At 56.0% G+C, this 10,361-nt stretch overlaps 3 non-coding genes across 3 annotated transcripts in view; all 3 read right to left on the bottom strand.

Annotated features, from left to right (window-relative positions):
- LOC138356703 (large subunit ribosomal RNA) overlaps positions 1-1,737 on the bottom strand; it is a 4,358-nt gene extending 2,621 nt beyond the window's left edge. The window contains exon 1 of the ribosomal RNA XR_011224557.1: positions 1-1,737. This exon is cut by the window's left edge and continues 2,621 nt beyond it. This is a non-coding gene — a ribosomal RNA (large subunit ribosomal RNA).
- A 1,086-nt stretch (positions 1,738-2,823) lies between these two features.
- On the bottom strand, positions 2,824-2,985 carry LOC138356707 (5.8S ribosomal RNA). The gene has a single exon (XR_011224561.1). It is a non-coding gene; the product is annotated as a 5.8S ribosomal RNA (ribosomal RNA).
- Positions 2,986-3,632: 647 nt separating this feature from the next.
- On the bottom strand, positions 3,633-5,504 carry LOC138356702 (small subunit ribosomal RNA). The gene has a single exon (XR_011224556.1). It is a non-coding gene; the product is annotated as a small subunit ribosomal RNA (ribosomal RNA).
- Between the last annotated feature and the right edge of the window lie 4,857 nt (positions 5,505-10,361).

Genomic DNA, 10,361 nt, shown 5'->3' on the forward strand with positions numbered 1-10,361 from the left:
CCGCTAGTGCCCCGGCGGTCGAGTATCGGGAGAATGCTTGAGCGCCATACCATTTTAAGGGCTAGTTGCTTCGGCAGGTGAGTTGTTACACACTCCTTAGCGGATTCCGACTTCCATGGCCACCGTCCTGCTGTCTATAGCAACCAACGCCTTTCGATGGGATCTGAATGAGCATTCATTTAGGCCCCTTAACTCGACGTTTGGTTCATCCCACAGCGCCAGTTCTGCTTACCAAAAATGGCCCACTAGATACTCAGATTAGTCGCCGAAGCTTCAGCGTTCAAGCAAGCTCGGCATCTCACCCATTTAAAGTTTGAGAATAGGTTGAGGACGTTTCGTCCCCAAGGCCTCTAATCATTCGCTTTACCGGATGAAATTCATCCCACGAGTTCCAGCTATCCTGAGGGAAACTTCGGAGGGAACCAGCTACTAGATGGTTCGATTAGTCTTTCGCCCCTATACCCAGCTCCGACGATCGATTTGCACGTCAGAATCGCTACGGACCTCCACCAGAGTTTCCTCTGGCTTCATCCTGGCCAGGCATAGTTCACCATCTTTCGGGTCCCAACATGTCTGCTCATGGTACTTGCCGACTGCACGCATGACCCGCTGATCGACCCTAGAGCCTCACAGCAAAGTGACAGTCTCGCGGCGTCCTGGCAAGTCCCGGGCCTGCGCCCCCCTGCAACAGCAGGCTCTTTTTTACGGACACCATCGCACCCCGCCTCCCCCCGAGCCCCGCAGCAGCGGCCGGGGAAAATAGCTCACCCGGCTTACCGAGACGCGGGAGAGAGGCGAGGGCAACCGGTGAGGGATCGGCCCTGAGTCCGGCTGCCACACGAGGCGACAGCCGAACCCGTGTCACTTTCATTACGCCTCTGGGTTTAGTGCGCCCACTGACTCGCACACATGTTAGACTCCTTGGTCCGTGTTTCAAGACGGGTCGGGTGGATCACCGACCTTTTGCACGCCGCGAGAGCCGCCCCCCACGAATGGGAGGGGCTCGTCTCTACGACCGTCGCAGGGCAGCCAGGACACCGGCGGTTTCGCCCACCGGACAAGAGGAGAAGCCGAAGCCGCATCCCCAGCCGGTAGGGTACCAATCCGTCCGGGCCTTCGACGTCCCCAAAAGCAACGGGTCGCGGCGACCTACTGTGAGGCGAAATACGCCCGCCGACGCCGGCGTGGGTGGAGGCACGCCCAAGTATTCCTGGGTCGCTTTGTTACGTCCCCACCCAGCCGACAGCCGACGAGCTGAATCCCCCAGTTCGACCTTCGAGGTTCCACCCGTTTGGCTCTTAACGGTTTCACGTACTCTTGAACTCTCTCTTCAAAGTTCTTTTCAACTTTCCCTCACGGTACTTGTCCTCTATCGGTCTCGTGGTCATATTTAGCCTTAGATGGAGTTTACCACCTGCTTTGGGCTGCATTATTAAGCAACCCGACTCTACAGAGAGGCCCTTTCCGACCGCCCCATCTATGCCCTCGCGGGCGCCGCCACACGGGCCTGTCACCCTCCATGGGTAGTGGCCGCTTTCAAGCTTGACTTAGGCGGTATGGGACGGCGTGCCGGACCCTCCGAAACGCAACACCCCTCGTGCCGGTTAAGACACGAGGTTATGCGCTGGGCTCTTCCCCGTTCAGTCGCCCTTACTAAGGGAATCCCTGTTGGTTTCTTTTCCTCCGCTTATTAATATGCTTAAATTTGGCGGGTAGGTCTCTCCCGACACGAGGTCGACGGTGGGTTTTTTTTTTCGTGCGCTGGTGGTTTAAAATTTTATTTGATCATCGATCATCGCTCGAGGGGCGGTCTCGGCGCAAAAACACACACACACAGTCACACACATTTTGATTTGATCAATCAAGGACGCCACCCGTCGGCGAGCACTCTGGCTACGCCTTTTGCTGAGGGGCAAAGCACAGCACGGGAGCAGCACCTCCTCCGTCATGACGACAGGCGGTCGCTCCCTCGCACCACACCAGCAACAAACACAGCGGCTGCTGCTGATGATGCCACGGCTGTTACTGTCCCCCAGCCAACGCACTGAAAATCCGAATTTGGCCGTCTGACGGCTTGCGCCAGACACGCCGTCACTTCGGTTTCAGCAAGCGTTGCTTATAGGCCCCACAACTGTGGCAGCGGCTACCACTAGGGTGCACACATGCCAACGAAATTGTAACAATAATAATAACAACAGTAGTAGTATAGCACTACTTCTGTGCGCACACGCCTCTCTCTCATACATGCACCTGTGTACTGGTGTAATTTACTCGTTCATGAGCGTTATTGGCACCATTTCTTCTCTCTCTCGAATTCTGCTAGGCCAAAGTAAATGAAATCCGGTTGAGTCGGTCCGTAGAGAGTGTGTGTGATAGGCGGGAGGTTCCTCAAGCGTTCAATTTCCCTGGCACACTACTACCTCTGGACGGCGACGCATGGCATGTCGCTTCCGACCCGGTCCTCTAGCCATACCCTTGTGTTGTGCCGTCCAGTCCACGGAGGGGTGGAAACTGGCGGCTTTGCTTGCTGCACGTCTGTGGGACAATCGGATCCGCAGCAGACGTCGAGTGTTTTCTCACTCAAAGGGCGGCAGGCCTCTGTTGCAGAAATAGGACGAAAAGCGTCTTTCTTTCACAGCATGATGAGGTGTGCTAGGGGCTCGTTTGTCAAATATTAGGGGGACTCCCGGTTTGCCTCCTGCCTTCTCATTCGGGGGGCAGTGGCGGGCGTCGTTCCCCAGAGCAGGCCAAAGCGCATCGTTGAGCCTGCCAAAGAGCAGAATATGGAGGCCGCAACAGCTACTCGCCCGATGGATGTTATTCCGACCCTCGCGCAGGAGTGGCGACAGTACACATATCAGGACTGCCGCCGCAATGTGCGTTCGACTTGTCGATGTATCTGGTATTCTTGCGATTCACATACCGACACGCAGTTAGCTGCGGTCTTCATCGACCCACGAGCCAAGTGATCCACCGTTAAGAGTTGTATATGTTTTTATTAAGGCCTGTCGGCCGTCTATCACTCCATCATAGGAGGACGTAATGTATGGGGGGTTTGATAGGGCTGGTAAGAGCCCGACTTTGGTTAGAAGACACATAAAATGCTTTTTTTCTCTCTCCCCTTTTTCCTCCTCTGCCGCACACGTACATTTACGTTTACAGTAGAGTGAAGGCGGGGAGGGAGGGGCCCACTGGGAAGCGTGTCAAGGAAAACCCAGCACTAGACGCCGCCAGAGTAGCAGGCGCCGGCCCTGTCAACGAGAGGAGCAGTAGCGTCTTCGCCTGCTGCTTTCTCTCTATGGTGTGGGTGCCGGAAGCCACTGAGCGACCGGGGACAAGGAAGAAAGATGTCGGTGACGGGTGTCGCGAGCCCCAACAGATGACTCTAAAGCAGTATACGGCGCTAGGACTGTGACCTGCGCCGGTCGGACTGACTGACATGTCATGTCAGTCCGACATCACAGACCTGTTATTGTCTCACAGTGGGTGTTGATCTCCCCGCCGTTTATCCGCTTTCTCCTTTCCCACGGCAATTGGGTGCGGCTCCCAAGGCTACCCTTGCCTTCTTCGCATTGAAGAATACTCGAACGACGACGACGAGCCGATGGTTGCAGCTCTCGCGTCACAAACTGTAATGATCCTTCCGCAGGTTCACCTACGGAAACCTTGTTACGACTTTTACTTCCTCTAAATGATCAAGTTTGGACATCTTTCCGTCAGCTCGAGGCGAGAACCCCTTGCGCCGAGACGCGAGGGGTAGAACATCCAAGAGCGCCAGTCCGAAGGCCTCACTAAATCATTCAATCGGTAGTAGCGACGGGCGGTGTGTACAAAGGGCAGGGACGTAATCAGCGCAAGCTGATGACTTGCACTTACTGGGAATTCCTCGTTCATGGGAAACAATTGCAAGCCCCAATCCCTATCATGAAGGGGATTGAACGGGTTACCCGCTCCTCTCGGAGGGGGAGAACACGTTGATCTCTTCAGTGTAGCGCGCGTGCGGCCCAGAACATCTAAGGGCATCACAGACCTGTTATTGCTCAATCTCGTGCGGCTAGAATTGCCGCTAATCCCTCTAAGAAGAAGTTGCGAACTGGACACCAATTGCTGGAGATCCGTCGACTAGTTAATAGGCCAGAGTCTCGTTCGTTATCGGAATTAACCAGACAAATCGCTCCACCAACTAAGAACGGCCATGCACCACCACCCACCGAATCGAGAAAGAGCTCTCAATCTGTCAATCCTTCCGGTGTCTGGGCCTGGTGAGGTTCCCCGTGTTGAGTCAAATTAAGCCGCAGGCTCCACTCCTGGTGGTGCCCTTCCGTCAATTCCTTTAAGTTTCAGCTTTGCAACCATACTTCCCCCGGAACCCAAAGACTTTGGTTTCCCGGAAGCTGCCCGCCGGGTCATGGGAATAACGCCGGCGGATCGCTAGTTGGCATCGTTTATGGTTAGAACTAGGGCGGTATCTGATCGCCTTCGAACCTCTAACTTTCGTTCTTGATTAATGAAAACATCCTTGGCAAATGCTTTCGCAGTAGTTCGTCTTGCGACGGTCCAAGAATTTCACCTCTAGCGTCGCAGTACGAATGCCCCCGCCTGTTCCTATTAGTCATTACCTCAGGTTCCGAAAACCAACAAAATAGAACCGAGGTCCTATTCCATTATTCCATGCATAGACATTCAGGCCATTAAAGTAGCCTGCTCTGAGCACTCTAATTTTTTCAAAGTAAACGTGCCGGCCACTCGGGACACTCGATGAAGAGCACCCCGTGCGAGCCGGCGGGGCTAGTTAGCTGTTCGGAGCGTGACAGTAAGCACCAGGCGGTGTACCGTCAGTCCGGAACTGAGATCCAACTACGAGCTTTTTAACCGCAACAACTTTAATATACGCTATTGGAGCTGGAATTACCGCGGCTGCTGGCACCAGACTTGCCCTCCAATAGATCCTCGTTAAAGGATTTAAAGTGTACTCATTCCGATTGCGAGGCCTCGGATGAGTCTCGCATCGTTATTTTTCGTCACTACCTCCCCGTGCCGGGAGTGGGTAATTTGCGTGCCTGCTGCCTTCCTTAGATGTGGTAGCCGTTTCTCAGGCTCCCTCTCCGGAATCGAACCCTGATTCCCCGTTACCCGTTATAGCCATTGTAGGCGCATAACCTACAATCGAAAGCTGATAAGGCAGACACTTGAAGGATGCGGCGCCGGTGCGGAGACCGTGCGCTCAGCAAAAAGTTATTCAGATTCACCACGGGTGGGTTAACGGACCGAGGCCCGACCAGTTTTGAACTAATAAAAGCGCTCTTCCCTTGCGGTCAGAGACGTGATGCATGTATTAGCTCTAGAATTACCACAGTTATCCAAGTAAGTGGGTTTACAGATCCAATGAAACATAGCTGATTTAATGAGCCATTCGCGGTTTCGCCTTAACTCGGCTTGTACTTACACATGCATGGCTTAATCTTTGAGACAAGCATATGACTACTGGCAGGATCAACCAGGTAGCTCAACAGTACTACTGATATATAGTACACAAGACACACACACACACACACACCCCTCGCTCCCCTCGGTTTTGCGTTTTAATCCTGCTTTGCAAGTTAAATCTCACTATGGACTCTCTAGCAGCCCGACAGTATGGCGTTATGTCGATACGTTAGACGAACAGAGGCGGAGGAGAGCAGTTACTCCGCGTGGACGAACGATCATAACTACCCCGCCGAGATTACTCCTGCTCGTCATTGTCGTCATTCAACACGGCAAGCTGGAAAAACAGGAGGAGGAGCAGTAGTAAGTGAGTAGGTGGTGGTGGTGGTCTTTTTCGTTTTGGTAGGGACGCGAGTCTTATTTTCCTCGGCGTCACCCCTTTTATATGAAAGGAACCGTCGGAAATGCATCCGAGGTGCCGTGTGGTTTGTCGCCTCCTCGTTGGTGGAGAGAGGCGACGCCACAGTGTTTTTGTTCAGCCTTCCCATGACATGGAAGAAGGTTGGTGCTCTGTTCCCATGCACACAGACCGATCGATAGCTGACTCGATGTGCAGTCGTAGGCTGGAGAAGTGATCGCACGGAGATCGGAAGGAATCGTCGTGACACAATACAGAGGCGCTGCTTTGAAGGCCTCTCGAGCCTCACGACGTGCGCGATTACGGGCGCTCTCGCCTAATGCTACGTATGTCTAGCAGAATGCAAGTTCGCCTCGCGCACCGGACCCGAGATGCCGCAGCGTGTGCAGTGACAGTTCTCAGTTTGCATCGAGCATCGGGATCATGCTCTTGCGGGAAGGAGGATGATGGGGGGTTGTGTGGAGAGAGAGCTGCTGCCGAAACAAACTACTCACTCCAGGGAGGAATTGAAGGCAATTCTCGAGCCACACGACATGCGCGAGTTTCGCCGACCGTCTTCGCCCACTGTTACGTATGTCTAACACATGAACAAGATCGGTCGCACGCGCACACCGGACCCCGAGGTGCCTGGGCTCTGGAACCACACGACATGTGCGAGGAGGGCCGCCTTCGCCTGCAAGTTACGTATGTCTAACAAGACGCAATGGTCGGTCGCTCACACACCGGACTCCAAATACCTCAGCCTATGTGGCATTTGCCCCGCGACAGACAGGCAGGTTCCCCATTGGCGCCGGTGAACGAGAAGCAGTTCGCAACCGCACCGGAACCCAGAACCTGTGATCCAATCCCGCGACAGGCAAAACACCGTCTGGTTCCCCAATTACTCCGGTATACGTCTGCGGCAAACAGTTCGCTACCGCACCGGAACCGAGAACCAGCACCCTAACAGTGGGGGAAGAGAAAGGAGCCCACGCACCAAAACAATGGAATACATTTGCTCCTTCTCTCTGGCGACAACGAGACACAATGTCGCCAAGACGCCGGTAGTAGGTTCAGCCAGCCACCGAGTCTCCCCCTTTATATAGCTATATCTAACGTCCATGGAAGGCCATCTCGGACCACACGACATGCGCGAGTTTCGCCGACCGTCTTCGCCCACTGTTACGTATGTCTAACACATGAACAAGATCGGTCGCACGCGCACACCGGACCCGAGATGCCTGGCTCTGGAACCACACGACATGTGCAAGGAGGGCCGCCTTCGCCTAATGTTACGTATGTCTAACAGAACGCAATGGTCGGTCACTCACACACCGGACTCCAAATACCTCAGCCTATGTGGCATTTGCCCCGCGACAGACAGGCAGGTTCCCCATTGGCGCCGGTGAACGAGAAGCAGTTCGCAACCGCACCGGAACCCAGAACCTGTGATCCAATCCCGCGACAGGCAAAACACCGTCTGGTTCCCCAATTACTCCGGTATACGTCTGCGGCAAACAGTTCGCTACCGCACCGGAACCGAGAACCAGCGCCCTAACAGTGGGGGAAGAGAAAGGAGCCCACGTACCAAAACAATGGAATACATTTGCTCCTTCTCTCTGGCGACAACGAGACACAATGTCGCCAAGACGCCGGTAGTTGTCAGCCAGCCACCGAGTCTCCCCCCTTTATATAGCTATATCTAATGTGCATGGAAGGCCATCTCGGACCACACGACATGCGCGAGTTTCGCCGACCGTCTTCGCCCACTGTTACGTATGTCTAACACATGAACAAGATCGGTCGCACGCGCACACCGGACCCGAGATGCCTGGCTCTGGAACCACACGACATGTGCAAGGAGGGCCGCCTTCGCCTAATGTTACGTATGTCTAACAGAACGCAATGGTCGGTCACTCACACACCGGACTCCAAATACCTCGGCATATGTACCCCGCGACAGGTAAAAGGCTGGTTCCCCATTTACTCCGGTAAACGTCTGCGGCAAACAGTTCGCTACCGCACCGGAACCGAGAACCAGCACCGTGGAATGGGGGAAGGGAAAGTAGCCAACGCACCAAAACAATGGAAAACATTTGCTCCTTCCCTCTGGCAACAACGAGACTTAGAATGTCGCCAAGACGCAGGTAGTTGTCAGTAGTCTCCCTCGCATGGTCCCCTAAGACAGCAGGTTACCCACGAGAAAGGTGCCACAGACACCAGGTCTCCCCTATATATATCGAATGGGTCAAGGTGATGTCGTCACTTCGTGCAAATTGAGCTCAAATGGTCGCCCAGCTCTCGCTGTGCTGTGGTCTAAGCACGAAAACCCCTGATGTACCATGTCCCAGTTCTGGAAAAAGGTACACTCCGGCGCTCGATTTCGGCCAGAATGCCGAACTTGCCTCCCAATTCCTTTCAGGTCTGAGAGCCTTGAAGGACAATAGGGTTACCGGACCAGGCACTTGCAAGGGAGTCAGGGTTACGTTTCGCCGTTTCGGTACCCTCCATCCGATTTGGACGAGATTGAAAACGGAAGCACTTGGGCCGAAGGCCGACGCGGGACTCTAGTCGCCGGGCCCGGCTCTAGCCCCTGGACCCGGGTTAAGTTGTGCCGTTTCCGTACCCCTCGTCCGATTTGGACGAGATTGAAAACAGAAGCACTTGGGTCGGAGGCCGACGCGGGACTCTAGTCCCCGGGCCCGGCTCTAGCTACTGGACCCGGCTGGCAAAACGTAACTTCGGCGCCCTCCGTCCGATTTCCGCGAGACTGAAAACGCAAACGCCCAACCGGAAGCACACCGCTGGGCTTTAGTCCCTGGGTCCGGCTCTAGCTCTGGGGCCCGGCTAGCCGCTGTTAACTTCGGCGCCCGCCGTCTGATTTCGACGAGACTGAAAACGCCAGCTCTGCCGGCAAAGACGGCTACTCAACAATAGCCGATGGGCTCGGCTCTAGCTCCGGGACCCGGCTCGCCGCTGGTATCTTCGGCGCCTGCCGTCCGATTTCCGCGGGGCCGACCACCCCAGCACCCGCATCCAAAGTAGGTTACCCGGCAGTAGCCGACAAATCCGGCTCTAGCTCCTGGACCCGGCTGGCCACTGGTAAATTCGGCACCCGCCGTACGATTTCCGCGGGACTGAACACACCTTCTTCCTGCATCGGAGGAAGGTACTCGGCAATAGCCGTTGGGCCCGGCTCTAGCCACTGGACCCTGGTCTCCGGTGGTAACTTCTTCGGCGCCACCGGCCCAATTCGACCAGACCCGAGCTGACGACAGGGAGAAAGGCACACTCGCTCAGGTAACTTTGTTCGAGAACATATCCCGGCTCCCGACGACACCGGCAACGCTCGCATGCTACACGAGAAACACTGCTGGCGCGACCGCCACACACCGGGCAGGAGCAGGCCGTCACGCCAGGCCAGGCATTCTCTGTGCCGGAGCATTGCCGGAGACTGGACGAGGTCCAGCGGGTAAACGGCGGGAGTAAGCCGCTCGCCTAACAGTCCAGGTTTGCACCTCCCTCCCCCCCATCTCCGGTTTCCTCCCTGCCCTAAGCCGCCTGAACAGGACTCTCTCGACGCCACACCGAGCCACAGTGGGTCGTCTCGCCATTCTCTCTTGGTGCCACACCATGGACGGATCCTAGCCCGCCTTTTGAGTTCGAATCTCCGTTTTCGGCGACCCACCTTAACACCCCCCCTCTCCTCACCCATCCAGAGCCCAACCCCACCCCCTACCCCCCCAAAGTCCTCGTCCTCTGCTTTTCCTTCCTGCCCTCAGCCACCTGAAAGATCTACTCGACGGTTTCACCGAGCCACAGTGAGGTCGTCTCTCAATTTCCTCCCTGTCCCCAGCCGCCTCACAGCACTCTCTCGACGACGCACCCAGCCCTCAGTGGGGTCGTCTCTCCGTTTCCTCCCTGCCCTCAGCCGCCTCACAGCACTCTCTCGACGCCGCACCGAGCCCTCAGTGGGTCGTCTCTCCGTTTCCTCCCTGTGCTCATCCGCCTCACAGGACTCTCTCGACGCCTCACCCTGCCACAGTGGGTCGTCTCTCCGTTCTGTCTCTGTGTCGGATCAGGGACGGATCCTAGCCCGCCAGTTTGAGGTCGAATCTCCGTTTTCGGCGACCCACCTTAACACCCCCCCTCCCCTCACCCATCCAGAGCCCAACCCCACCCCCCACCCCCCCAATGTCCTCGTCTCTGCTTTTCCTTCCTGCCCTCAGCCACCTGAAAGATCTACTCGACGGTTTCACCGAGCCACAGTGAGGTCGTCTCTCAATTTCCTCCCTGTCCCCAGCCGCCTCACAGCACTCTCTCGACGACGCACCCAGCCCTCAGTGGGTCGTCTCTCCGTTTCCTCCCTGTCCTCAGCCGCCTCACAGCACTCTCTCGACGACGCACCGAGCCCTCGGTGGGTCGTCTCTCCGTTTCCTCCCTGTCCTCAGCCGCCTCACAGGACTCTCTCGACGCCTCACCCTGCCACAGTGGGTCGTCTCTCCGTTCTGTCTCTGTGTCGGATCAGGGACGGATC

Source organism: Procambarus clarkii, chromosome 73, assembly GCF_040958095.1.
Source record: "Procambarus clarkii isolate CNS0578487 chromosome 73, FALCON_Pclarkii_2.0, whole genome shotgun sequence".
Taxonomy (NCBI): domain Eukaryota; kingdom Metazoa; phylum Arthropoda; class Malacostraca; order Decapoda; family Cambaridae; genus Procambarus; species Procambarus clarkii.